Consider the following 25860-nt stretch of genomic DNA (forward strand, 5'->3'; position numbering starts at 1 on the left):
AGGTGAGAGAGAGAAAGGGATTCCAGTCAAGGTCTGCTTCTTCATCACACTTTGAGGCTGGGGAAAGAGGTGGCCATGGACCCCATTACAAGAGTCAGCAGATCTCCAGGCTTCAGGGAGTATCCCATGAGGTCAAAATAACGAAAGCCTTGGATCACTCTGACATTGTGAAATTATTTGAAATGTTGAAGACTGAGGAAACACCCTACCTCATCACGGAGTGTGCTAGTGAAGGGGGTGTTTCCTCCCCCAGCAGATCACCACAGCAGGAAAGACAAAGAGGCACCCGGCAGATTCTGCCAGACAGTGTCTGCAGCACAATGTTGCAACCAGAAGGATGCTGTCCATCTACAGGCAAAACACCTGCTCTCAGATGCCGACCTGAATGTCAAGGTTGCAGCCTTTGGTTTACCTTTGGCAATAGCTGGGTACCCATGTGGGAGCCCCTCATAGTGTCCTGAACTCTTTCCAGGGCCCAAAGTAAGATGTCCCCAAGGTGGATGTGTGGAGCCTGAGAGTCACATACACTGGTTGGAGGATTCTCACCTTTTGATGGACAGAACTTTACAGAGCAGGGGGTGTGGGTTGAGTGGAATGTACTATATTCCTTCTCTGTGTCCACAGATGTGAAAGCCTCCTTAAGAAATTTGTCACCCTCAGTAACAAGAGAGGTGCTGTAGAGCTCATCTCAAAGTTCCATGTGTGACTGCGGCTCATGAGGATGAAGATAAAGGCTTACACAGAGCCACTTGGACTACAAGGACCGCAGTGGACTGAGCGGATGGTTTCTGTGAGCTCCAGAGGGAGAGGGGGCGGGGGGCAGCAATGACGTGGTGTGACGATTTTCTGCCCTGAGTCCTCATCCACAGACAGACACCCCAGGGCACTGTATGACACAGACTCCATCCATGAAAGACACCCCAGGGCACTGTATGACAGAGTCCATCCATGTCTGCCTTTTAGAGAAATTCGGTCACAACATGCTTTTGAGTGAATAAGCAGTTAAGCAACCACAGACCCATATCATATTTTTATTTTTCTTAAAAAATTATGTGAATATAAATGTAAAGAGAAAGGTCAGGTATATTTTACCATATAAATGGTTCTTACTTCTGGATGGTGAGATTCTTTGGGTTTGGTTATTGGTATCTTCTAGTCTGCATGACACAATCACACTGCCTTTGAAGAGTACTTGTCATTTGTTTTGTAGAATAGCCTTCAGTTTGAGCTGTCGGATGGTTTATCATGATTAGATTGAGGCTGTAACATTTTTGGAAAGAATCCCACCAAAATGATGTACCCTTCTCATAGCATTGTTTTTGAAATTAAAAAAAAATGCTATTATAGTGTTAAAATGAAAGCCATGTACAGAAGGCACTGTCTTCTAAAAAGTAGATGATGGCAAAAAATACACTGTACAAATGAATCAAAGGCTGGTTCTAAAAATGAGCGCAACTGCCCGAGATTTACCATAAGGACAAGCAGAACCCACCCCACCCACACTTGGAAAAGGAAGAGCAGACACGGGGGTCCGACTGTGTGAGTGCACAAGTATGGACACATGGTAGCCCCCAGGATGCCCCCCTACTTCCATCAGGGTCTGGGGTGGTTTCTGTGATGGTCATGGGAAAGAGGGGTGCTCTTCACAACAGGAGGTGCGGCTGCAGGACGATGACACTAAGGTCCCCAGTCGTCTCTCAAGGCTCCACTTGGAGGAAGGAGGCTTGCAGCACAGGGCACGATGCTTTCGCTCCTTCACAAAACCCCAGGGCATCTGGCGTGTACAGTTAGGGGACAGGTTACGTTTCCCCCCTTGTACATGATAAATCATACATTCACTAGGACTCTCGACTCATATGTTGAACATAAATGATCTGCTTAATATTTGTTCACTGCAAGAGTCAGACTTACTGTAATCTCTTTTCAGGATGAACGTTAATCCAACTCTGTCTAGAAAAATGATAGAATTCATTACCGTAAGTAATCTCTGCTGTGGCATGCACTTAACCTTCATTTTTCCCCCATCCTGTAACCTTGCAAACCCACTGGTGCTGTGTGATTGGCATCTGGCCTTCACAGCCACTGCCTCACAAAGAATATACAAGAAAAATCTTTATAAAAAATGCCACTCTTCAGTCTCTCAGTGATTTAACTCTGCTTTTTGGCAACTTTTGTACCACTGTAGAAAGGCCTGCTGACTTGAAGGTCATGAATAAGACCTTTACTCACAAAATGTTTTGGTTTGACCAGGATGGCAACTGGCTTAAAAACTTGATTTAATTTCCCAGTAGCAAAGATATGCACTGTTCAGGCCCTTTTGATCAAAGCATTAAATGTAATGGCAAAGTAAAAGCAAGCAATATTGAATGGTCACAAATTTGGCATTATTGGCATGGAATTAGAGCAAAACCAGTGTGAAGATGACTGAATACATCCTCACACCCTAAAGCTGAACTCTGCAAGCCACACTGCCGTGCAGTCCTTAGCCATCGGTTCATCTCCGCAACTGTGTGATCGAGCAAAGCTTTGCCTATAGAATGTGACTGGTAAACTCAATTCCATTAGCAGGTTTATACCAATGCCTTGATCAAGTGAGTGATTTGTAAATGTTCCTGTGGATAAGAAGCCAAAACACATCCATGTAAGATTTCACTCAGAGAAGTCTATGAATGAGCTTTTTAAAAAGACAAAGAAACAAACACACACACACAACTGGGATACATTAACACCATGGAAACAATGTCAAGGCATATTTTTTAAAAGCTGTCACTTAAAATTTGAGTCTTGAGCAGGCCTCACAATCAATGAGCACACCACTGGAGTACATTTCTTTATGAACTTGACCCTGGAATAGGAGGGTGTGGTTTAGGCCTTCATCTATTCTCACCAGCTTTGCTGCAATAGCCTCCTGATTAGTCTTGCCACATGGCATGACTCAAATTCCAGGCTCCGCCAGCTCTCACCAGCTTGGGGACTGGCCAGTTTATTTAACCTTTCTGTGCCTCGGGTTCCTCACCTGTAAAATAGATATTCTACTCTCCTTTCCTCATGTGAGAAATAGCTTGATGACTGCAAATAACTAAAGGTAATGACTTGCACACAGTAAGCACTAAAAATGTTAGCTGCTATTCTTCTTATTACTATGACAATCTCCATATCACCACACAAGGTCACCTAGAATACACATCCAATAATGGTTCTCTTCTCCTCTCCATTTCCAAAAAGTTTCCTATAAAGTACCATTTTTTAGAGATATGTTTTCATTTAATTTCATATTTCCTTTATTTGCCTAATAAAGATTTTTGCTTAGGGCTGACATATGTGATTCGCTGGTCAGGAAATGTTGCACCAGAATAACCTTTGTACTTTGAAAAAAACTACAACTTTTCAGGCTTTTTGTTCTCTGAGAGAACACATTGCAAGGAACAAAACTGGCTCCCAAGAGCACTGGATTATAGGAGAAAACCAGTCAAGAATGTTTAAATGGCCCAGACAATTCTAAAACAGGGAAATCTATTTGTAATTGAAAGTTATTTCAACTCCTTAATTAAAATAGAAAACCATGCAACTGAATTTGTAATTTCTGAGATGATCAGTTGCTAATGTATTTTACCAACAGATTTGATTGTACTCCATGGAAGAGATATCAATTCCATTAACTTGTCATTTCTTACATTGGACTAACTCACTTGATTTTGAATGTTTAATCAAAGATCGGAACCCACACTTTTGTGCAAACTAAATTATAACAAAGGGCTAGGCCAGAAAGCCTTGGAAATGACAATATAGAGATCAATGCCAACAATTTGTAAATGCAAAGTCAACTTATCAAATGACATTTCATCAAACTGGGCCAATAAAGAAACAGTTCCAAATTTTAAAAGACAGCACTAAAATAAGCAAATACAGCTCATCAGAACCATAGGGAAAGAATTAAAGGGTACTTGGTTTGCTGAGGTGGGGAGCTAAGAAGCCTGAGGACCATATGCTGCATCTGCTTCATAATGTAATAATTCATAACTATATTTTAATTTGGATAAACTATTAACATAGGATAACATAACAGTATCTCTACATTTGTAACATAGCAAGCACATGGCACTGAGAAAGGCAACGTTTTGATCTTGTTCCAAGTTAGAGGGCTGAGAGGGAAATACCATTATTTTCCAAAGATTGGTTTCTAACTTTAGCTGGTGATTTTAAATCATGGCATAAAAGGAGTGACTTCAGGAAACTATCATCACTAATATTAGATCATGGAGCATAGAAGAAAGAGCACCATGTGTAGACACAGAAATCACTAAGGTTTGCAAATTCTATTCTATTCTACCACTAAGAGAATATTCTATCTATTCTATCACTAATAGAATATTCTATTTTTATCACTAAGGTTCTGAAAATTCTATTAAAGATAAAACATTTTACATAAATTCTTATAGCTTGTTTTGCTTAAGCTACTCCCTCGTGAATGCATCTTCTCACTTGATTTGTGAAATCAGTTTTCAGTGTTTACACCATAATCATTGTTTAGGTAGTGTTCAATGGCTTTGTTTTGTGTTCAAGTTGTTTTCTATGTATCCATCACTAAATCTTATTAAGCCGTTCAGCACTAAAATCTCTCTCAATACAGTCAGATGTATGGTCCTGTAATTTTCATATAGTTTCTCTCCTATTTTCCATCATTTTTTCTTTTGCTCCATTTAATGAGATGCTTCCTTGATTTTATCCCTGTCCTCCCCACCCCCACCCCAGTTTCTTTGTCATGGTTCCTCTCTTTCATAACGGAAGCGCTCTTTCCCCAGTGTCTCATGATCCTTAGCTTCCTTTCGTGTTTGGAAATAAGACTGTGTCTATGCTGGTGGGGCTGGTGGCCTTCACCATATTGTGACTGGAAGGGGACCTAGTCATTTTCAATGATTTAACAGAACTTAAGCATTAGGTTGAAACTTAGATGTTATTGGCAATTTCTATATATGAAAAAATAAATTTTTATTTTCATATTTTCTAAACAAGAATCTCTTCTTTAATGATTTGCTGGAATAATGTATATGAGTGTATATGAGCAATGTATATTCTGCAGAATTTTATAAGGAGAATAGAGCCCTGAAACTAAGAGTTTTGGGAGACTCATCATGTGTTTTGCAAATATGAAAAGAGAATAGAGAAGTAAAATAACTTGTCCAAAGTCACATGGCCACAGTGCAACAAAAGTGATCACAGACCCAGTCTCCCGACAGACAAGCCAATGACTTGATTTTTCTGTACCACGGTATCCAGGGAAAGTCAGGTACATTTCAGGGTTAAGGGACTCCTGACTTCCTGAAATCAAATTTTTCTCTTTCCTGATATGTTTTGCACTTGCAATGAGCCCAGAGGTGATAATCCTATAAAGTAAATAAACATAAGATGTTATCTCCCATAGGGCAACTTCTGTTTGTGGCTGAATGAGCCAAGATGAAGAAACACTTCAAATAAAAGACTCAGCTGGAATAACATAGCAAAGAGGCTGCTTAGCTTGAAAGGGAATTTGGCACGTAGCCACTGTGATTCATAAGCTATAATGTAATAAACTTGTATGAACAAAAATCTAATTTCCATACTCAACACTGGTTACCTGAATGAGCCATATGAGAGCTAATTTTTGGAAACAACATTAATTCTCTGGAAACAAAATGAGCCACTTGATACCAGCCAGAGTGTGGTAGCTGAAGGGTTTCAAATTCTACAACCCATGGATACCTTTCACCATCTCCATATTCTAACAAGTATCTCTAGAAACTTCTGATATGAATCTTAGTCAAGTGTAAAGTTTGTTTTTTTAATAACTCTGGTTGATGAAAGTATACTACAGGGCCCAAAGTTAGGCATCTGAAGCAAAAGATGAAGACATCTGGGTCTCAGGAGGTTTTAAAGTCTTCAGTACCACCAACTCAGACAGATGTGTTATTTGTTGCAAAGTGACAATAAAGTGTAAGGAATCTGTGGCACCAAAGTTCTTAGAGGCTAGAACCGGAAATATTTACCCACAAAACCTCAGATAAATTAATCTCGTCAAAATCTCAGTAAAGCCCTGAAAACAAAGAATATGAGGACAAATTTTTAAGGGAATAGCTTAAGAGCTGTGGTAAATTGTGGTGGTGTTGAAAAAATCTGCCATTCCTCTCTATAGGAGCATTATACACAGTGCCAGGCTGAACCATGTGACCTTTCTTTAGCCAATGAACTGTGAGCAGTAGTACATGCCACTTCCTAGCAGTAAATTTATAAGCCATCACAGGGCTCCACTGTTCTCTTCCTATTTCTACACATAAAAAAATATCCCACATTGAAAATTCTCTGTAAATCTGGAAACGAATGAAGACAATGACTCATGGAGAATATATAGATTTAACAAGAAATAAATTAGTTCTAAGGCACTGAGTTATTTGTTACTGCAGTGTAAACTAGCCAAAGATGACTAATATAAGAGTTTAATGAAGAGATATGCCTTGATTAATAAATTGCATGGTACTCTGCAGACCTCATCCTGATTGCAGAACAAGGGTTGACACACACTTCCATCATTTTAGACTGATGTTTTGGGAATGCTTTTGATCCAGTGTATGCATTATGATACATTGCACACATATGCTGATCTATGGACATGCAGATATGACAAAAACTCGTGAAATAATACTATGTGTGATGCACTTTAATAATTGTTCTATTTTGCTTTTTTAAATGTTTGTTTGAACCCACTAAATTCCACAATGGGTCACAGCCCATTGTCCTATTTTCTACCCAATGTCCACCTTGTTGAATGATCCCTAAATGTATCTTCTTCTTATTTTTTTCTCCCAAATTTTAATGCAATTGTACTTGACCCTGGATTCACCATAAAAACATTAGAAAAACTTTTTGAATAAACCTCCCCCAGTCTCAGAGATAATGATTTATTTGGTGTGGGCTGGAAATCATTGTTTTAACATTTGAGAATTCTTCAGTTCCTTCCTCGGTGAAGGCAGGAGAAAGAGCCCCAGTTTGCATGGTGTAACTAAGCCTGGTGAGGGCATATGTGAAGTGACCTGTCCCTGGGAGAATCAGCAAGATTTTAACCTTTTGTTTTATATCCAAGTTATTGCTAACGACAAAACATTTTAAAATGAATTGTTGTGACATACATTTGATTGTCAACTTTCACATAAATCATTTGGATATATCTTTGTTTTATACTAAATGACACACTTTCCTTCCTGAAAACCTGCCATCTTAATTTGGCCTCCCAGGCACAGAATATCCTGAAATTGTCTTTTATCTGGTCATATAGTTCCTTTGAAATGTCAATGATTTCAAATACAGTTTGGTTACTTGTAGTAATCTTAGCTTGGTCACCCATGAATCGCTGGATCAATCAATGTATTAATTCAAACTATTACCTTGTACTCAGTTTGTGTCAGGCACTGCTCTAGGTGACAAGGACACAAGATCTTCCCCATGGAAACTCAGTGTTGACGGTGGTAGGTGTTGGGTTTACACAAAACATAACTAAGATACTCTGTAACGAATGTAATGGCAAGGGTTATTAAGGGTTACGTGCTCTATCTCGTAACTCAGTTTGATTCATGTCCCAAGATTATGTTAAAGGTAGTTTAGTGAGGGGTGTTGGAGTACTTTTCCTATGTTTGATCTGGAAGATACTATACACCTTTTCTTAAAATTTAACTCTCCAAAATGCATACTGCAATTTCTGTTGGGAGAAAATATGGGAGAGTCAGGTAACAAGTAGATTCCACACTCTAAAACCATCAACTGTCAATGCTCCAAAATGATCTGCGGTTTAAAAATATAGTATGAATGATACCTTAGTGCCAATAATCATTAGCATCAGTCTTCCATGCCCACATGCTCTAGAATCTGTTCATATGTTTAAAATAAAAATACTGTTGACTTCACTTCAAAATAAACAAGAACATAAGTTAACAGAGGCTTCTCTCTAATAATTCTATTCCCAGAGAAAAGATATATGTTTGATGCTCGACATGGGTCAAGTTTATGCAAGTTGTATATCTTTTCCCAATAATAAAATGAAGCAAATAAATATAATTGGGCATGCTACTGTAAACTGTCTTGCTGTCCTAAAAATAATTAGAAACAAAGTCATAGAACATTCAGATATAGAAATATTTAATTCTTTTATGCCACATGTAAAATCATTTTCTAATGCAGCCTGGAAAAGTGTTTTTTTTTTTAGTTTAAATTATAATAGCTTTGGGATTTATTATTTAATTTGAACCTCCTGAGAAATTTATACTTCAACATGTGAACTAAGAGCAGCAGAAAATTTTCTATGCTTGATCTTCACGCCACCTTCACCCAAGCAAACATACTTTATTCTGACTGTACCCAGGCATTTCCTCTCTAGAGCACTGTGGGTTTAGGCTCAGAAGATGACAGTGATCTGTGGATTCTTTTACAGTTTTCAGTGGGTGCCTAAAATTTAATTACAAATGCTGATGTCTCAGATTCTAAAACTACGTAAAGGTATGTTTGAGGTTAGAAAGCATGGGGGAGGTGAGGAACTGTGGCTGAGGCCACCCACGCTAATCACCTGAGCTTTTTGGGAAATAGTATTTCCCAAATACTATTCTTTTGGAGCATTCTTGAATGTTCCAAAGCCTCTGCGCTCTTCGGAGATGGTTTCTCTCCCCCTCCGACGGTGTCAGGAAGAGGCAGCTCATTCTCCCATTTTGCAGCTAGCAGGCAGATGGAGAGATTTTTCCACCAAGTCACTCAGCTGCACTGTTTGAACCACAAGGTCCAGATTAGGGCTGAGGCTATTTCCACAGAATATAATTGTGTGGTTGGAAGACAATCTGGGGCAAGTGGGTGAACATATTGAAACGTTGGAATTTAAAAGAAATGTTGTAATGCTTCTTGAGGACCTAGGTTGGTAATCTTAACGACTTAAGAGCACAGGATCTGGAGTCTGCCTAGGTTTGATTCCTGGTTTCCACCTGCTCCATGTATACTCTTCGTATCTTGGCTCCCTTTTCTGCAAAGTATGCCTCATGATACCTCCTACTTCAGTGGATGATTATGAGGATCCAATGGTGTATATAAAATATTTAGGAACATTCAAGTTCAAAAGAAAGCCTCCATTAAATGAAAACCATTATTTTGAATCACATATACCCTAACCTGAAAATTAATAGATTTTTAAATATAATCTATAGAGAATATTGAGCTATATGAGGTCTGTCCAGAAGGTATCCAGCCATGTAATATGAATAAAGAGACATTTATTGACGAAGATACAAGAAATATTGTTCACAGGACAATGATGCCTCAGTTCCCTTCAAAGTAGGCACCGTGGGGCCTCAACAGTTCTCCCAACTGCCGTCAGCTGTCCTGTTGTATTTTCCTGAATCTCATCGCTGGTCTGAAATCTATTCCCTTTCAAAGGTGATTTTAGTTTTGGGAAAAGCCAGAAGTTTCTGGGCCCCAAATCTGGACTGTAGCGGGGCTGAGTTACCTGGGTGATTTGATGTTTTGCCAAAAATCTCTACACAAGATGTGATACATGGTGGGTGTGTTGTGGTGATGAAGCTGCCAATCACCAGTTGTCCATAGCTGTGGCCTTTAGAAACATCTGAATAGTTTCTGCAGAGGAATATTCAAGCTCAATGCAAATTTTGACACAGATTTGTTGCTCTCCTTTCTCAGTCATTCTGAATTCGACAGCCACTCAGCACACATGGTCACTCAACGGCGTCTACCGCCCCCACTGACTAGTACAGTAAAGTCATCATTGTCCATGTATGTGCATTCCAGTCCACTCTCCTTGGCTGCCAGGTTACATCAATATCGTATAAACTGTTCTCATTATATTAACAATTGTAGGACTTTTTCCAGACAGCCTTGTAGATGTGCTGATGATTTGCAACCATCCAAAAATGACAGAGACACAGAATATAAATCTGGGCCTCTTGACTCCTAGCCAAGATTTTTCCAAATTATTGATATTTTTCAACTTTAGTTCTTCAAAGGCCATTGACAATTTTTAGCTGTATCTATGAAACACAGATCACACTATTTTCTTAGTTCCTTTCTTTAAATTGATCCATTTACTTTAGATACGTAAATCACTACCATACAGAAAAAGAGAAGAAAACATTATTATTAAATTCTAACTAGACATTCTAGTCTGCTGATAACTCCAAGTTTATGGCCTGTTCTTGGTTTAAATGTAAGATTAGCAAGTGTTTCAGTGAGTGGAGACTCAGTCCTTGACTTAAAAGGTTTAACACAGCCCTGGCCGGTGTGGCTCAGTGGATTGAGTGCTGGCCTGCGAACCAAAGGGCTGCTGGTTCGATTCCCAGTCAGGGCACATGCCTGGGTTGCAGGCCAGGTCCCCAGTAGGGGGCACGTGAGAGGCAACCACACACTGATGTTTTTCTCTCTTTCTCCCTCCCTTACCTTTTCTAAAAATAAATAAATAAAATCTTTTAAAAGATAAAAAAATAAATAAAAGTTTTAGAACAAACTGCAAGGTGACTTCCTCACAAGGTGATTCAATGCAATGTTGATGCCACGCTCCCAGTGGCCTTCTGACTCAGGTAAGCTCATCTGCTCATCATTGCATTTTGGGAAAAGCTGTCTACCTACACTGTGCTGCCTCTGGAGAAAGGCCCTGAGGAGCCAACATCAGAGCAACAGAGGGAAGGGAAGGCCACACTTGCCAAAACACTAGTGAAGCTCCTCATTCACCACCATATTTCATCACACTCTAGGAACGAGTGAGATCACAAAATTGAAAATAAAACCATTTTAACAAATGGGAATTTACTGAAGACACCAGGCAGGTGAAGCCCAATTGTACAAGCCTTTCATATCACACTCAGATTTTTTGTTTCTAAAATTTGTTTATTTACCTTAGGAAGTGTTCCTGCTTGGTGCTGTCATTTTGTGATAAGGTGATCTCACAACTGCAATTGATTGGGAGAAGTAATTAAATTTTAAGCCATCATCAACTCATTAAACTTTAATTTTAAAACTCTCAAAACAAAAGGCAGAGCACAGCCAGCAACCACGCAGACCGTGGCACAGGAGTTGTCTGTGTCAGCCACATCCCTGGGCCCAGAGCAGGGCTAACTGCCTCACGCTCTTCGCTACTGACGATTTTGATCACACAGGTTTGGCTTTTTATGAAAAGCAGCATGAAAAACAAAAACAAAGACCAATCAATGTGAGAGCCCTTTGATCAAGTTTCAATAACAGAAGGAAGCAGATAAAACAAGTATCTAAATAATTCCTGGCAAAACACTCAGTGTATTTTCTCACTACCTTATTAACTTGACCAGTTTTGTGTGTGAGGCCTAGAACTGACATTGATTCTCCAGAAAGAGGGCTACAGATTTCAGTAGTCTCCGGTATGAACTGCTGTGGCCAGCTGGGATGCATTTTTCCTTGGGAGAAAACACTGGAATGTTGGAGTGTATAAAGCCTGAGGATCTCTCCAACTTCACCAGGAGGAGATGAGGCTTTCTCTCATGTGCTGTCCTGGCTTTTGCTTATATCTCCATTTTACTTGACATGCAGTGTAAAAATTTGTATAACATGGCAAATGTTTGCACTACTCCATGTCTTGTTGGAAAGAACCATGTCTTTTTCTTCCTTCAATGTCCAGTACTCATCAAATTTCTTTCATTGGTAGTGCTCAAAAATGTATGTTCATGAAAGAGATGCCTATCTAACTAAATTAAGTTTTTAAAATCTATATTCATTGTAGAGACATTATAAAATGGATGTAATCAAAAAGTTGCCTAGCCCTGGATGGCATAGCTCAGTGGATTGAGCTTGGGCTGCGAACCAAAGCATCGCAGGTTCGATTCCCAGTCAGGGCACATGCCTAGGTTGCAGGCCATGGCCCCCAGTGACGGCACATTGATGTTTCTCTCTCTCTCTCTCTCTTTCTCTCTCCCTTCCCTCTCTAAAAATAAATAAATAAAATCTTTTTTAAAAAGTCGCCTGTAATTCAGCTTCCCCAAAGTAATATTAGCATCTTAATGAAAGTCCTAAGCACTGTTTTTTTTAAACTAATATATACAGGTAGTCCTGGCTTCGCACAATAGTGCAGGACATAAAACTGTGCAAGATGCATCTGTGCAATAATCTTAATCCATAAGGGAAATTATGATTATTCTGTGATCTTTAAAAGATTTTGTCAAAGCATCAAAATTTCTCTTACCATTGGTTATAAATAGAATAAAAACATAGAAAATTTAGAATATTGTGATTTGAAACACTAGAAACATGGAGAACAACTTTTTTAAAAATATAATAAATTATCGAGAAGAGTTTGAACAGTGGTTGCCTTCTTCTTGTCATGTAACTTACTTCATGGAGTGAACATCTTTTCTCCGCCTTAGTGAATTGTCACATTCATTTGTTAAGTTTGGATCAGCTTCCAACATTTTATCTTTCATGCTTTTAATGTTGTGAAATATCTTAAGAGTTCCTTTAAGGTCAAGTAAGTTATTTGGTGGCCACGTCTCCTGGGAAGCCATTCTTTTCATCACAACCACTGTCTTCATTTACGTTAAGTTCCCTTCACTAAGCTCCTCTGGTGCACATTCCAGTCTCTAGAAGGGCGGCAATCTCACCATTCATTCCCAGGGGCGAATGCTCCTCTTGTCAATCTACTTATGTTAGATTCTCACCTCACTTCCAGCATCATCACTTTTTGTTTCTTTGCTGATCTTTCTTGGTCAGTTTCTTCTTCAAGTATGCGTTTTTTCACGTAGGTTTATCACTAGGTTTATCACTGGGAGAAAAGGATACTACATAATTACACACTTGTGTGCACTGAGTAACAGATGTGTAGTGGCCTATCAGCGACAGACTTTGAAAGAAGAAATATGATTGGCCACTGATGTAATGTACATGTGTTATTTGCATAGTGGTTTGTGGGCTGAAGAGCTAATAGTAAAGTTTGTACTTTATTTTTCACAGTAATATACTGTATCAACAAAAACTTGAACTGTGTTATCTGAGAACTGCTGTTATTTAAATTGTAATAACTGAATATTTATGCATATTGAAATGATGCAAAGTTCCTGCAAGGAAAATCTATTTATTATATATTCACATCTATGCATAGAGGTATTCTAATACTATGCTATTATATATCTTTCATAATTTTCTTTTCTCATTTTACAGTATTTCATGGGTATCTTTCTATACAAGTAATCTACACCTATAGCATCTTCTAAAATGTACTGCATGTAGTCCACTGAATGAATATAAATAGGGCTTATTATATTATTTTCCATGTGAACAACTATAAACCTATGTTTGCCCACTCCTGTATTGCTCTTAGAAGTGAGATTACCCCATAGTAAGAAGAAATGTTATTTTTGAGCATAATTTAGTAAATTTCCCATTAAAGAAAGCTTAGACAGTTCCTAATTTTTACCACAACATTATGATGAATATTTTGGTGCATGATCACTATATGAATGGAATGACTGATTTAGTAAATCAACACAATCTCAGCTGTTCATACTCAGGGCAGGGCTCTTAGATCATGCCTCCTCCCAAGCAGAAGAAGCAACAGCAATCTGGGGTTGGGAGGCAAGGTGCAAGACAGAACTCTGAATTTCTGAGTTGAGATACTTGAGGGTGGGACATCCTGATAGAATTATACAATGGGTAACAATAAATACATGCTTGAGTTTGTAAGAGATGTAGACATTTAGTGGTCATCAATACACAGGTGGGAAGTCAAGTCCTAGAGCATGCGACACACCAGAGAGAACCAAAGGAAAGACACTAAAGGACAGGGCCCTAGGCAAAACCCAATACTCAAAAATGGTAAGTGCTGGAGATACTAGCAACAGTGAAACAATATTCATTGAGTACTTAGTATGAGCCAGATTGTCAAGCACTTTTCATATCTATTAATGCCCAAATAACCACCTTTAGAAGGGAGGTATTATTACTATTATTACAGCCTTTTTATAGATTAGAAAGTTGAACCTTATAAAAGCTAACTCTAGCCCATGGCCACTTACTAAAACATGACACAGGCAGGATTTTCATGCATTGTGTTTCCAGGAGCTTTGCCTTTTGTATTCATTATCATTATTGTATAATGAATTGCCCCCAAACTGAGAGGCTTAAAACAACAAACATTTATTTTCTTATAATATCTAGAAATTATAAGAGGCCAGGCAAGGTTCAGGGTACCTCTGGGTCAAGGTCTCTGATGAAACTGTACTCAAGTGTTGGCCAGGGCTGCGGTCTCGTTTGAGAGCTCAGTGGGGCAGGGCTGTAGCAGGCCTTGTCACTGGCCACATGGGCCTCTCAGCAGGGCTCCCTGGGCATAAGGAGCTGGCTTCCTCAGAGTGAGTGAGTGATCCATGAGAGCGAGAGTGCGTGAGTGCCCAAGATGGAAGCCGTAGTCTTTTTGTAACTGAATCTCAAAAGTGATATCCTATTATTTGTTCTCTATGTGTTAGAGAACAAATTCTCTGTTCTATAGAGAATAGAGCATTCATTCTCTATTCTATTTGTTATATGCAAATCACAACATTACACTGCCCAATCACATCTGGTTTATCATATTAGGCTAACTAGAAGATCTCAGGAATCAAGAGGTGAGTACTTACACATTGCTGAGCAATACTCTATCATGTAGGCAATAATTTTAGCTATGAGGAGAGAGTTTAACTAGAAAAAGTTAATGAGAAAACTCACAATGCTAATGATTGTGAGGTCAGAAAAACACTTTGAAATTATCAGAAAATTGAGGAGAAACTCCACAGAGAATTGAAAATACAGAAGAAGATGTATGGTGACTTGCAGCTCTTCAGTGTAAATTAGAGTCAAACACAGTGGCCTTCAACTGCACACGCAGGTTTCACATAAGCATGAAGGATAAAGCCTTGGTGGGAATTGCTGTTACGTACATACAGGAGGTCACCGAAGTTTGAACACACCCTTGCAATTCTGAATGATGCAGGGTGGGAGCTTCCTGAGCATGAGGGCTGTGGTAGGCTTTTCCTGGACTTTGTGAATGTTTGGAAGAAGGCAGTCAAATCTTCCATGTCAGGCCACTTCAGTGTTCTTGAAAGTTGGTCCGTGCCAGCAAAAGCACTCTGATGTGAGTTATTGCTGTTTGTTTGCAAGAAGTTAGGTTGAGTTTTGTGTCCCTTTCTGAGAACCAGAGATGATTTCAAATGTGTTTCTATTATAGTTGGAGCCTGAGCAGTTGATCTTAGCTATATCCAGATGGTTTGCATTGCTTAGGCTGATTTCTGTTAAACTGCTTAATGTTGTTAAAAACCCTTTTAATATATTTAAATTTGTGTGCAGGGTAAAGGGGGGGGGAGGAAGATCTGGTGCAGAATGGAAGTCACAGCTCCTGCCGGATTCCTGTCAATTTGTTAAATCCAACTGTGGTCTCTCCAGTACTCATTCCAATTGTGTTGAACTCTTAGTAATCTCTTCCTTAAAGCTATGACACTCAATTGTGATGATTCACTAACAGCGACAATCAGGGAATGTGGACCTGACTGTTTTGGAAATGTACACGTTTATTATAAAATGCATACTTTACAAAACTAATTTTCACTACAGTTTTTATTCTGTAGAGGGCAAAACATGTATGAAGGAAAACACATGAACAGCAAGATTATTTTCCACATTCAAGAATCCCAGGACTGTTGTTTTTAATTCTTAAATATCTTTAGCCCATTCTACAAGGCATGGCTTTCCCTAGCTTCCCAGTTGGACCCTAACAAAGGCCTCCCAGCTAGCTGCTGATCTTTACTGTCACCTGACCCTGATAAAGAGAAGAAAAATACCTAACATATATTGATAGGTTACTATTGGGGTAGGCACAGTGTGAAATGCTGGTGCAATCTCATTTAATCTTCAAAATAAGATGCAAAGATAAGTTCTGTTGTAGGTGAGCAAACTCAGATTTAGAGAACTTGCCCAAATCAAGTCATTTCTGTTGTTCCCATTTAACCAGAAGGGGAATGAAAATCATGCCACTTCACTGAGTAAGTCCTTACTGGCGCCTTGGAACAAACAAAATAAAGCACAAATTCCTTCGTGTGGCATTTAAATAATTATCACAGTCAAATACTAGGTTTCCATAATTTTACCCACACCCACATGGTAGCAAATCTTTACCACAAGCCTGCAGGATATGTGTGCTTTTCACGGTGGGAGATGAAGGAAGGAAATCTGGAAGGGGATGTCCAGGGTTGCACAGCTATTGTCAGCCACTAGCAATGGCATTTAAACCAGGTCTGTTTGACCCAGTCCTGGATTCTCTCCTCTCAGCCACTCTGCCTTTCTCATCGCCTAGTCTCTGTCCACCTCTAAGACTTTGTCTTCCCCTTTCCCTCCCCTCATCCACTCCTACACTCCAGTAATTCTGGAACAGAGGTGATTTCTGAAACATGCTCTCTCCTTTACCCAGAAATGTTCTTTCCTTATCCACCTGGCAAGCTTCTAGATATCATTTAAGACTTAGCTTAATCAAACCTCTTCTTATGAACCTTTTTTGGCTCTTCTTCCCTCCACTCTGTCATTGTTAAAAGATGATATCTACTTTATTTCCAATGATACTTTGTAAATAATTGTGAGAAGGCTGCTATCTCATTTTACTACAAATGTTTCTGATAGACAGTGATGAGGAATCATGTACTGATTCATTTTGGTCAACTAATTATTCCTGAATGCCTCCTGATGTGTCTTATATTTATCTCTGTTTTCCCAGCTCTTAGCACAGTGCTTGACATGTAAATACTAAAAAAAATGGCTGTATAAATAAATGATTAAATAAATAGAAGCTTCACAGAGAAACGTGCAGGAGCTGAAATCAATAGCAGTCATTTCTGATACAGATTATAAAGCTCCTGAAATGTGATTTGTCATGATTCACTTGCCTTCCCCTTTCATAAACAGGGCCTCCATGATCTGAACACCAGGTTTTAAAAGATGCACTAAATAGCCAAGGAACACTTCGAACTCCTGCAAGTCACAAATGCCAAGGAAACTTTTGCTAGGTAGCTCCCACAGTGCCCCTTCACATCCTGGGTTCCCCAGCTCTCTCGCCCACCTTCTACCTAACTGATCAATCAGGGTGTAAACCACAAACCGCACATAGCCCTGTCTAGTAGCCAAGACTGGGGAAGGGGCAGGGATGACTGTTCTTCTCATGCTTTCTCTGCTAAGTTGCATTTCCTTTTCACTGACTGTGTCAATACAAAGAAATGAAGTTGAGCTCAGCTTCACCCCTAGATCCTGAGGACCAAGAATTTCATTTCTGTCCACTGTCATCTGACAGCACCATGTTTCTCTCTTGCCTGTCCCCCTGACACCGAATCTTTCCCCCTCAGTGGCCCAATATTCTTTGGCTCTAGCAGCACTGTCCCTGTCGCTGCTCTTCCTGGTCAGACCCACTCTGCCCCCTGCCAGAGGGGTTGGAAATACAGATTGCTACTGGACAGTTACAAGATTCACCCAGGCCAGGGAAGGGAGGGGTTGCTTGTACTGATTTTCATGGCTGTGTCTCAAATCACACACACTGTCCATGATTAAGGACTAAGGTCAGCTGAGGGGAGTGTGTGTGTGTGTGTGTGTGTTGGGGGATCCTAAGGCAGTATTTGAGATCTGATGTATTTGAAACTTGAACAATCCAACCAAAAAGAGCCACTATATTTTAGATCACACCATACATATTTACACACATACACACACACACTGCTATTGCTTCTGGTTCAAATTTAATAACAGCTATTATTTACAGAACTCATTTATGTCAGACACTGCGCTAAATGCTTTGAATAGATTATTTCATTTAATCTTTTATAGTCACTTTCTGAAGCAGATTTTATCATTATTCTTTTTCACAGCCTCCGCATTCTTGAGTGAGCCTCAGCATGGCTCTGGCCTGCAGGCTGGATGCTGCATGAAAGCCACACCCAGAACTGTTACTTGATTAAGCCTTTCCACCCGAGTTTCACTGACTTTCACTTGACGTGCACAGGCCTAAGGGGTATGTGTGCAAATGTTTGAGAGATCTGCAATGAAGACAAGGAGAGTAGCTGAGTTGTAATCACCACGAGGGAGTCCCCTCTGTTGCACCTGTCCTTTATCTATAAATTCTTGTCTGTCCTAAAGGCACTGAAGCATGAGAAACATAGAGACAGAATATAGGGCTGAAATACCGACAGAACAATGGCATAATTAGTTTGTCCAAAGGAAGCCCAGCCAACTGAAATTTGGCTTGATTATGCATGGAATTAAAATTTGTTCCTGCCAATCACATTGGCATCATCATAAAAAAGGAACCCAGACCACGGCTGGCCAGTGAATTGGACTCTGGAAATTTATATAATTATTTTCTATGTGTCATAGATGAAAATGATGTTAGTCCCTTATTGTCAGTGCGACACACATTAATATTTATTAATTCAGTAGAAAATAATTGAATGCCTACTGTATTGTAGGTACTGGGTCAGACTCTATGTACGATATCTAGGTGAAAAGCTATGAGTGTGCCCCCCACTTAGGAGTTCATTATAGCTCCTCAAAACGAGTAGCTATAAAATCAAGTGATTAAGGAAGGACTCTTGAGCTTTGGATATGAGGGTCCTGTTCTTATGAGGTGATCAGGAAAGGCTTCAAAGAGGAGGGGGCCTTTTACATCAAAAGGCAGGAATGTTTGGAGAAGTCAGTCTAAGAAGAGTGAATGTCAATATTTAACAAGCTATACCAACTAGAGTAGGCAAACTGAGATTGGGCAAATTGTTTTAAATTCACCTGTAGAACAACTTTAAAAATTAATACAATCTCTTCAGATTTCTTTAATGACTGCCCAGTCCTAAAATACTAGTTCTCAGTGACACCCAGAAGTAAACTTAGTTCATGCATTTCATAAATATGTGAGTCCCACTCACATGTCAGACACTGCCCTTACCATGATGGATACAGAGGTGAGGCAAGACCCCTTACAGAGTTTCCAGTCTACTGAAGGAAAAGAAATTAAATGGCTTAGATAAATTAAAAATACATAATCATGAGTTGAGGGGAAAGGAAAGAACAGGGTCCCATGAAAGACGGTAATGGGAACAGACACAATTAAATTGGTGGTGGCGAGGGACTAGGGAGGAAGTCTCAGAGGAGCACACATTTGGTGCCAGATCTGAAGGGTGAGCAGGGTCAGGCTGGGGAAGACTGCCTGCATGTGGTGAACGAGAGAGCTGGAAGCCTGGGGTGGAAAACAGCTGGGCAAAGTAGCAGGGCTAAGCACTCCGAGTGGGAAGATGGACTGGATGAGGGGAACTTGGGAGATAGAGAAGGTCCAAATGTCATGGGAACTTGCAAGCTCTTCCCTACCAGAAACTGTCCATGTGTTCTCCAGAATCCTGCTTCCAGTGTTGGAAGCAGGAACGAGAGAACTCAAGGCAATGAAAGATGGGGCAAAGAACTCAGAGGCTACAGTCAGCCCGACCTCGTATCAATGCCAGATTCATCTCAAAGACGTTACAACCCCCTCCCTAAGCTCCACCTTAGTCATCTGTAAAATGGAATGACCTCTACCTCGTGTGGTGGTTGTTAGACTTAAAGGAGGTAATGTATTTGAAGAATGGTGCCTAGAATAGAGTAATCAATTAAAAAACAAATTATGATGGTTACCAAGGGACATCTTGGATATCAAAAATCCTTTCCATAATTTCTTTTTAGATATGAAAACAAAAGCTACATGTACTAGTTTAAAAGGGAAACTATTGATTATGGAACTAAGAGAGATATATAATTAAAGAGCCTAGTTTTAGGGTATCCATTTTTGATTAAAAAGAAATAAGCTTGTATATAAACACATGTGCCCACACATACAAATTTTCTCTTGTAGATCATTGTTTTAGGTTTGCACCATTATATTTAACTGGGCTCAGGCTAAACAAGTCTATTTTGCATTGCCAGGATAACCTACTTTTTCATGTTACCACAAATGCATTTTAGAAAAAATCTAACCCAAAAGGCTTGTCATCCAGAGGAAATGCAAATGAAGGAGGGAAATCTGAAATGACCATATAGGAGAGTGTCTGCATTCTGAAGAATTGTTAGTTTTGATGATGATACTAACTTGTGACTGACTTAGCTGACAGAGAATGAGTAGAACTAATCGGAACACAGAACTAGAGAGAAAAATAGTCTAGCATCCAATTATTTGTTTGGATGTTTCCTCTTCAATAGTATTGATTATGACTGTTATTTACCATAATGATGAGTTGGTTTACTATAGCCATTATCTGCCTTAAAAAATTATGCACACCACCAAATAGCAAACACTGCTGGCTATTTAAAAGTTGTGTTAGGGTGGTATTATTATTAATCTGCAAAATTTAGGTGAAAAAGTATCTACCCCAGAATGCCAATCTGTCCTACTTCTCCTGTCCTCTACAGCCCTACGAGCGGGCACTGGCGTTCTCGTTCCTCGGCGGCCACCCAGCGTCTCACTCACACAGCTTCTGGTACCGGGACATGACACGGAGGCCAGGGTTCTCACGTGAGAAGGGGCTAGCCACCCCAGGAAAGTTTCTGATAGATTTTCAAAATATTTCCCTTAATTAAATACAGCTATTTTTTTCTCAAAGTGGTAAAAAAAAACTTTGAATGACTAAATGAAATAGAAGGAGCAAAACCCCAAACCCTATCACTATGTGCTAAATTATGGTGATAGAATTATTGACTTGAAAGTAGAAAAGATAAATAAATAAATAAAAGGCTGTTGAAGTGAAGGTCTCTTAATAATGAGGTAATGTGAAATTGGGAGTAAGAACACATTCCCCCTGGGGCAAGCCACTGCAGTAACCTCCGAACAGTGAAAAAGTGTGTTTCCTGAGAGCACTTTGGCACAGCAGTGTGAGGCCAGGAGCTAATGAAGACCTTCTCTCCTATTTTGAACCATTTTGAACACAGGCACACAGGACCTTAAAACGTCACCATCCTCCTAATGTTACCAAGAAACAACTTAAATGTTTCATGACTCAGTGATAATAGTGACCTTTAAAAATCTTGAGCTCTTGAAGAAGATGAGAGAGATAATTCTCATCTGAGCTTTTTGTATGAAAACAAACGGTAATAATTCATTTAGTCTACTCACCAAGTTATACGGAACGAGACTCACTGCTAACTAGGTATCACGTGGGCACCTTGACATTGGCGAATAAAATTGGGTCAATGTGTCTCTTATCCCTATTTGCAAACCACACGTGTGGTGGGAAAATAACTATCTTTTGGTTCCTTGGAGTAGAATTGAGGAAAATGAATACCTAGTCCTTTTTTTCCTACATTCCGAAGAAGGGTTTTATTTGGATCTTCATTAGCAGTTATAAATACTAGACATAGCATAACACATAGTAGGTGTTTTGGACTCTTTTTGTAAAGGCACTTAACTGTGCTAAATAAGAACAGAATATAATGACATCATCCTGTGTTGAAATATTCATATCAAATTTTCCATACAACCCTGAACTCAAACTTGACAGATAACACTCAATTTTCCAAAGATTCTTATAGTATATGAATAGTTTCAGAGGGTAATTACATTTTTTTCCCCTGTGTGAGATCAGCCTTCCTGTCACCAGCAGTGTTTGAGATGTTTGGGGCTTTACCTTTGATGAATACATGACATGCCAAGTTCTATGGGTCTACAGATTCATCATCCTCCAAATTTATAGGGATGTATGCTGTGTGATTTGATAAATTGTTTTGTTTTGCCTTTCATCACTCACACGTTATTGAAAGGATGCTCCCTGTATATCTTAGACATCATCTATCAAAAATAAGGCTTTGGGGAGAACAAATAAAATGCAGTAAAAACTTGTTGAACTGATATCTATATAATATGAATGTGTCATCTCTGAATATGAAGGACCACTCTATGAGGCTCATATTTTATTTTTTTAGCAAGTTTACATATCTGTTTCCCAGTGGCTTAAAATACATTTTGGTTCAAATGTTCGCAATGCTTCCCAAGTGTCTTCGGGAGAAAGAATGCTATAAATTAAAGTGATTATTAATCTTACTAAATCTATTCCTTTTTTAGTGGCATTTGCTTAGGAGATTCGTGCTTCCTTATGATGGATTGGTTTGGCAACTTACTTGACATCCTAGTACATGAAATAAGAAGTTGGGGCTTGATACTAAGTTTTGCTTTGCTTCCTTTTGAAAAGCAAAAAGAAGTCTCTATTAAATTGACAAAAAAAACAGTTAAAAAGAGAATACTGGGACTTTATAATTGCTAGACCTGGCAATTAAAATCAAGGTGGGAATGATAATTATTGCATTTATTAATTAAAATTCTATTTACATTGCATCATGAGAATGACAAGTTTCCTCTAATTAATGAAATGTTCTCTGTCCAAGGCCACTAATGACTATGAATGCATGAAAATATGTTTGAAACCCAAAAGCAAACTACTTTACAGGTTACAGGGCCTCAATTTCTTACCAGAGACATGAGACACAACAGTCAATAGTTCTGTTAAACAGATTACACGGTTAAAATGTTCACTTCTTTTTAGACCTTAGGTGATAATCACCATGAAAGATAACGGAAAGCTTACCTTACCAATATTTAGTGTTCAAGTCAAAGGAAATAAATAAAAGCCACAGGGAGACTTCAGATTTGCCATTCTGATAGGAAACATTTTAAAGATAATCATTTTCAGGGCTGTTGATAGTATGGGGTAAATGGGAGTTCTCATGCACAATTAGCCCTTAGAATTAGTATATTTTATTGACATAGAAAGATTTCTAAGGCATGTGGTTAAATAAAAGAGGTTATGTTATAAAATAATAATTCCACGATGTATATACATGTTTCCTTCTCATGCACATATAAAATAAATGCAAAAATAAACATCTTGGAGGCTTCAAACCAAACTCCCAAAAGAACTTGGGACAGAGGCTGGGGGAGTGGAAACAGAGTGCAAGGCACAGGGGCTTTTCACACTTTACTCGAGATACTCCTGTATCAGTTATTTATAGTGCAGTGTGTCCTCATATTTCTTAGGTAGTTATTATTTCAAAGAAAGCACAGCTTTATAAATACTTGTGAATTACCTTTTCAGAGTTTTTCATATACTTTCAAAGCAGGCAAAGACATCTTTCCATTTCAACAAGTTTATGGTTTGCAAACTATAGTCTGAAGCCTTGAGGATGTCCTAGAGTTCCAGAGTGGGAGGGGAATGAAGGGTGAAGCCAGTGGGCTGCAGACACTAACATGAACACAGTCAGACACATTCCTGCCAATTCTGGTCTTCAGCTTTGCTGTCCTCTGTTTCACAAATTAGAATTAAATGGAAGATTTTGTGGGAGAAGTGTTTTGGGACTTAGAAATATTTAAGGGCTATTCCAACTCCATTTTTAATATGTTCCCACAGTGATAATGTGGTTTGCTTGAGGCCACACCCCAGAGGCTGAGCCCTGGTAGCACAGTGAGCCTCTCTCCCTCCCTGGTGCCCTGTACCACATGGCCTCCCCACAACCTGCGAGTCACCCAATTTCATAGGCATATCACAGGTTCCCTTACTTGGAAATCAGAAGCAGAACTCAGTCTATGCCACCTTTCCTATCCATTTCTGCTTCAATGTATATACTTACCTTTTAATACTGTATACAGGTGAAACCACTTAAAGACTTCTAGTTTCTTTAAGGATAATTTTTGTAAAAGATAACCTGAATAAGTATGTGAAATAAGAAAAAAGCCAGCCCCTGGATGGTGTGGCTTTGTGGGTTGAGCGCTGGCCTGTGAACCAAAGGGTCGCTGGTTCAATTCCCAGTCAGGGCACATGCCTGGGTTGCAGTCCAGGTCCCCAGCAGGGGGTGTGCAAGAGGCAACCACACATTGATGTTTCCCTCACTTTGTCCTTCTATTCCCCTCTCTCAAAAAGTAAATAAATAAAAATTTTAAAAAGGAAGAGAAAAAGGTCGGCTTCCACTATTTCCTTCAAGATAAAAAGACTGTCAAACTAATTAATAAAATACAGTTATTAGAGTGAGTATATACAAGGTCTCTCTGGAAAAAATACAGCCAGTACATATGTGTGTCTGTGTGTATATATACTGGTTCTGTTTCCCTGGAGAACCTGGACTAATGCAAAAGTTAATAAGATTCAAGGTTCTATTATTATGGAACTTACATTCATCTAGCAAAAACTAATCATGAATCAAAAGAAATATAGTGAGTGATAACAAGATTATGTAGAATATAAAGCAAGGCAGCCCTGGCTGGTGTGGCTCAGTTGTTTAAGCGTTTGTCCTGCAAACGGAAAGATTGCGGGTTTGGTCCCCAGTTGAGATGCATGCAGGAGGCAACTGATCGATGTTTCTGTCCCTCTCTTTCTCCCTCCCTTCACCTCTCTCTAGAATCAATACAAAAGAGAAGAGAAGAAAAGGAGGGGAGGGGAGGGGAGGGGAGGGGAGAAAGGAAAGACAAATATGATTGCAAGTGCATGGGAGCCACATTTAGACTGAGTGGTCTGGGAAGGCTTCTCTGAAGTGGTGACATTTAAGCTGAAACAGGAGTTAATATTCTCATTAGTTTTGTGTTTAATCCACAGAGCTTGTATGAAGTGATTTACATAGTATGCACACAATTATTTTGAATAAAGAATGAGCAGATTAATAACATGATTTTATAGAAGATTGGCCATTCTAATTTTAGGCAACTAAGAAAAAGCCAAATATAAGACTTTAATGAGACGAAAATCTTTTTTTTTTCCTAAGCCACAATTACATCAACTTGGATCTGGAAGCTCTTGTTTCTGACTTGATTAATGAACAGAGGTGACTGATTAAGTTGTTCTGGGCATGCATTTTTTTCTTGCACTAATTTGAAAACAATATAAATATAACACAGTTGATAGATAAGGTACAAAGCAGATTAAATATCACTTTCTGACCACATGCTGCCTCTTACTTTCTCTTTCTCCTTCTTTCCTTCAAAGCATATAAACACTCACCCACCCTAACCCCTCCAGATTTGATGGGTTACTTAACAGGGAGAATAGATGCTATATTTCATATTTTTTATTTCTGATCTATAATTCCTACTATCCAGCCAATTATGTTTACTATTTTTATTTTTCAGTGTGTGTGTCGGGGTGGGGGGTGGAGGAGAGAAAATTGAGATGCCTCCAAACCTTAACCCAGCAGGCGTTCTTATCATCCAAGAGCTGTAACTCAGATCAGTGAGGGGAGATCTGATGACCACTTCAGATGGAGCAGTGAGACCCAGATCTGCCTTGCAAGGAACGCAGACTTCCAGTTTATATTTCTTAGCACAAGTAAGTTGACTTCTGAATGTGAGTGTAGGAGATGTATGTTATATGCTAAAGACCAAATGTAGACAAAACCTAGGGCCATCACCAGCTAGTTTGTTCTTTACTAGTGTTTCTTAGATTGCTGGATTTCCAGTGACATGTAAGAACTGGTGTTTAACCTGGCTTAAAAATACTGGTCAGGCCCTGGCTGGGTTGCTAAGTTAGTTGGAGCATCATCTCATATACCAAAATGTTGTGGGTTTGGTGCTCAGTCAGGGCACATACCAAGGTTGTGGTTCTGATCCCCTATCAGGGCATATATGAGAGGCAACTGGTCAATGTCTCTCTTTTTCTTTCTTTCTCTTTCTCTTTCTCTTTCTCTTTCTCTTTCTCTTTCTCTCTCTCTCTCTCTCTCTCTCTCTCTCTCTCTCTCTCTCTCTCTCTCTCTCCCCCCCCTCTCTCTCCCCCCCTCCCCTCTTCTCTCTCTAAAATCAATAATAATAAAAAACATCTTTGGGTGAGGATTAAA

The 25860-nt window shown here is 39.3% G+C and overlaps 1 protein-coding gene across 1 annotated transcript in view; it reads right to left on the minus strand.

The window, feature by feature from the left end:
* LOC123833187 (cytochrome P450 7B1) overlaps positions 1–25860 on the minus strand; it is a 161807-nt gene that overhangs the window by 36078 nt on the left and 99869 nt on the right. The gene's annotated exons all lie outside the window — the stretch shown is intronic.

Source organism: Phyllostomus hastatus, unplaced genomic scaffold (assembly GCF_019186645.2).
Source record: "Phyllostomus hastatus isolate PE091 unplaced genomic scaffold, TTU_PhHast_1.1 phas_scaffold_21, whole genome shotgun sequence".
Lineage (NCBI taxonomy): Eukaryota > Metazoa > Chordata > Mammalia > Chiroptera > Phyllostomidae > Phyllostomus > Phyllostomus hastatus.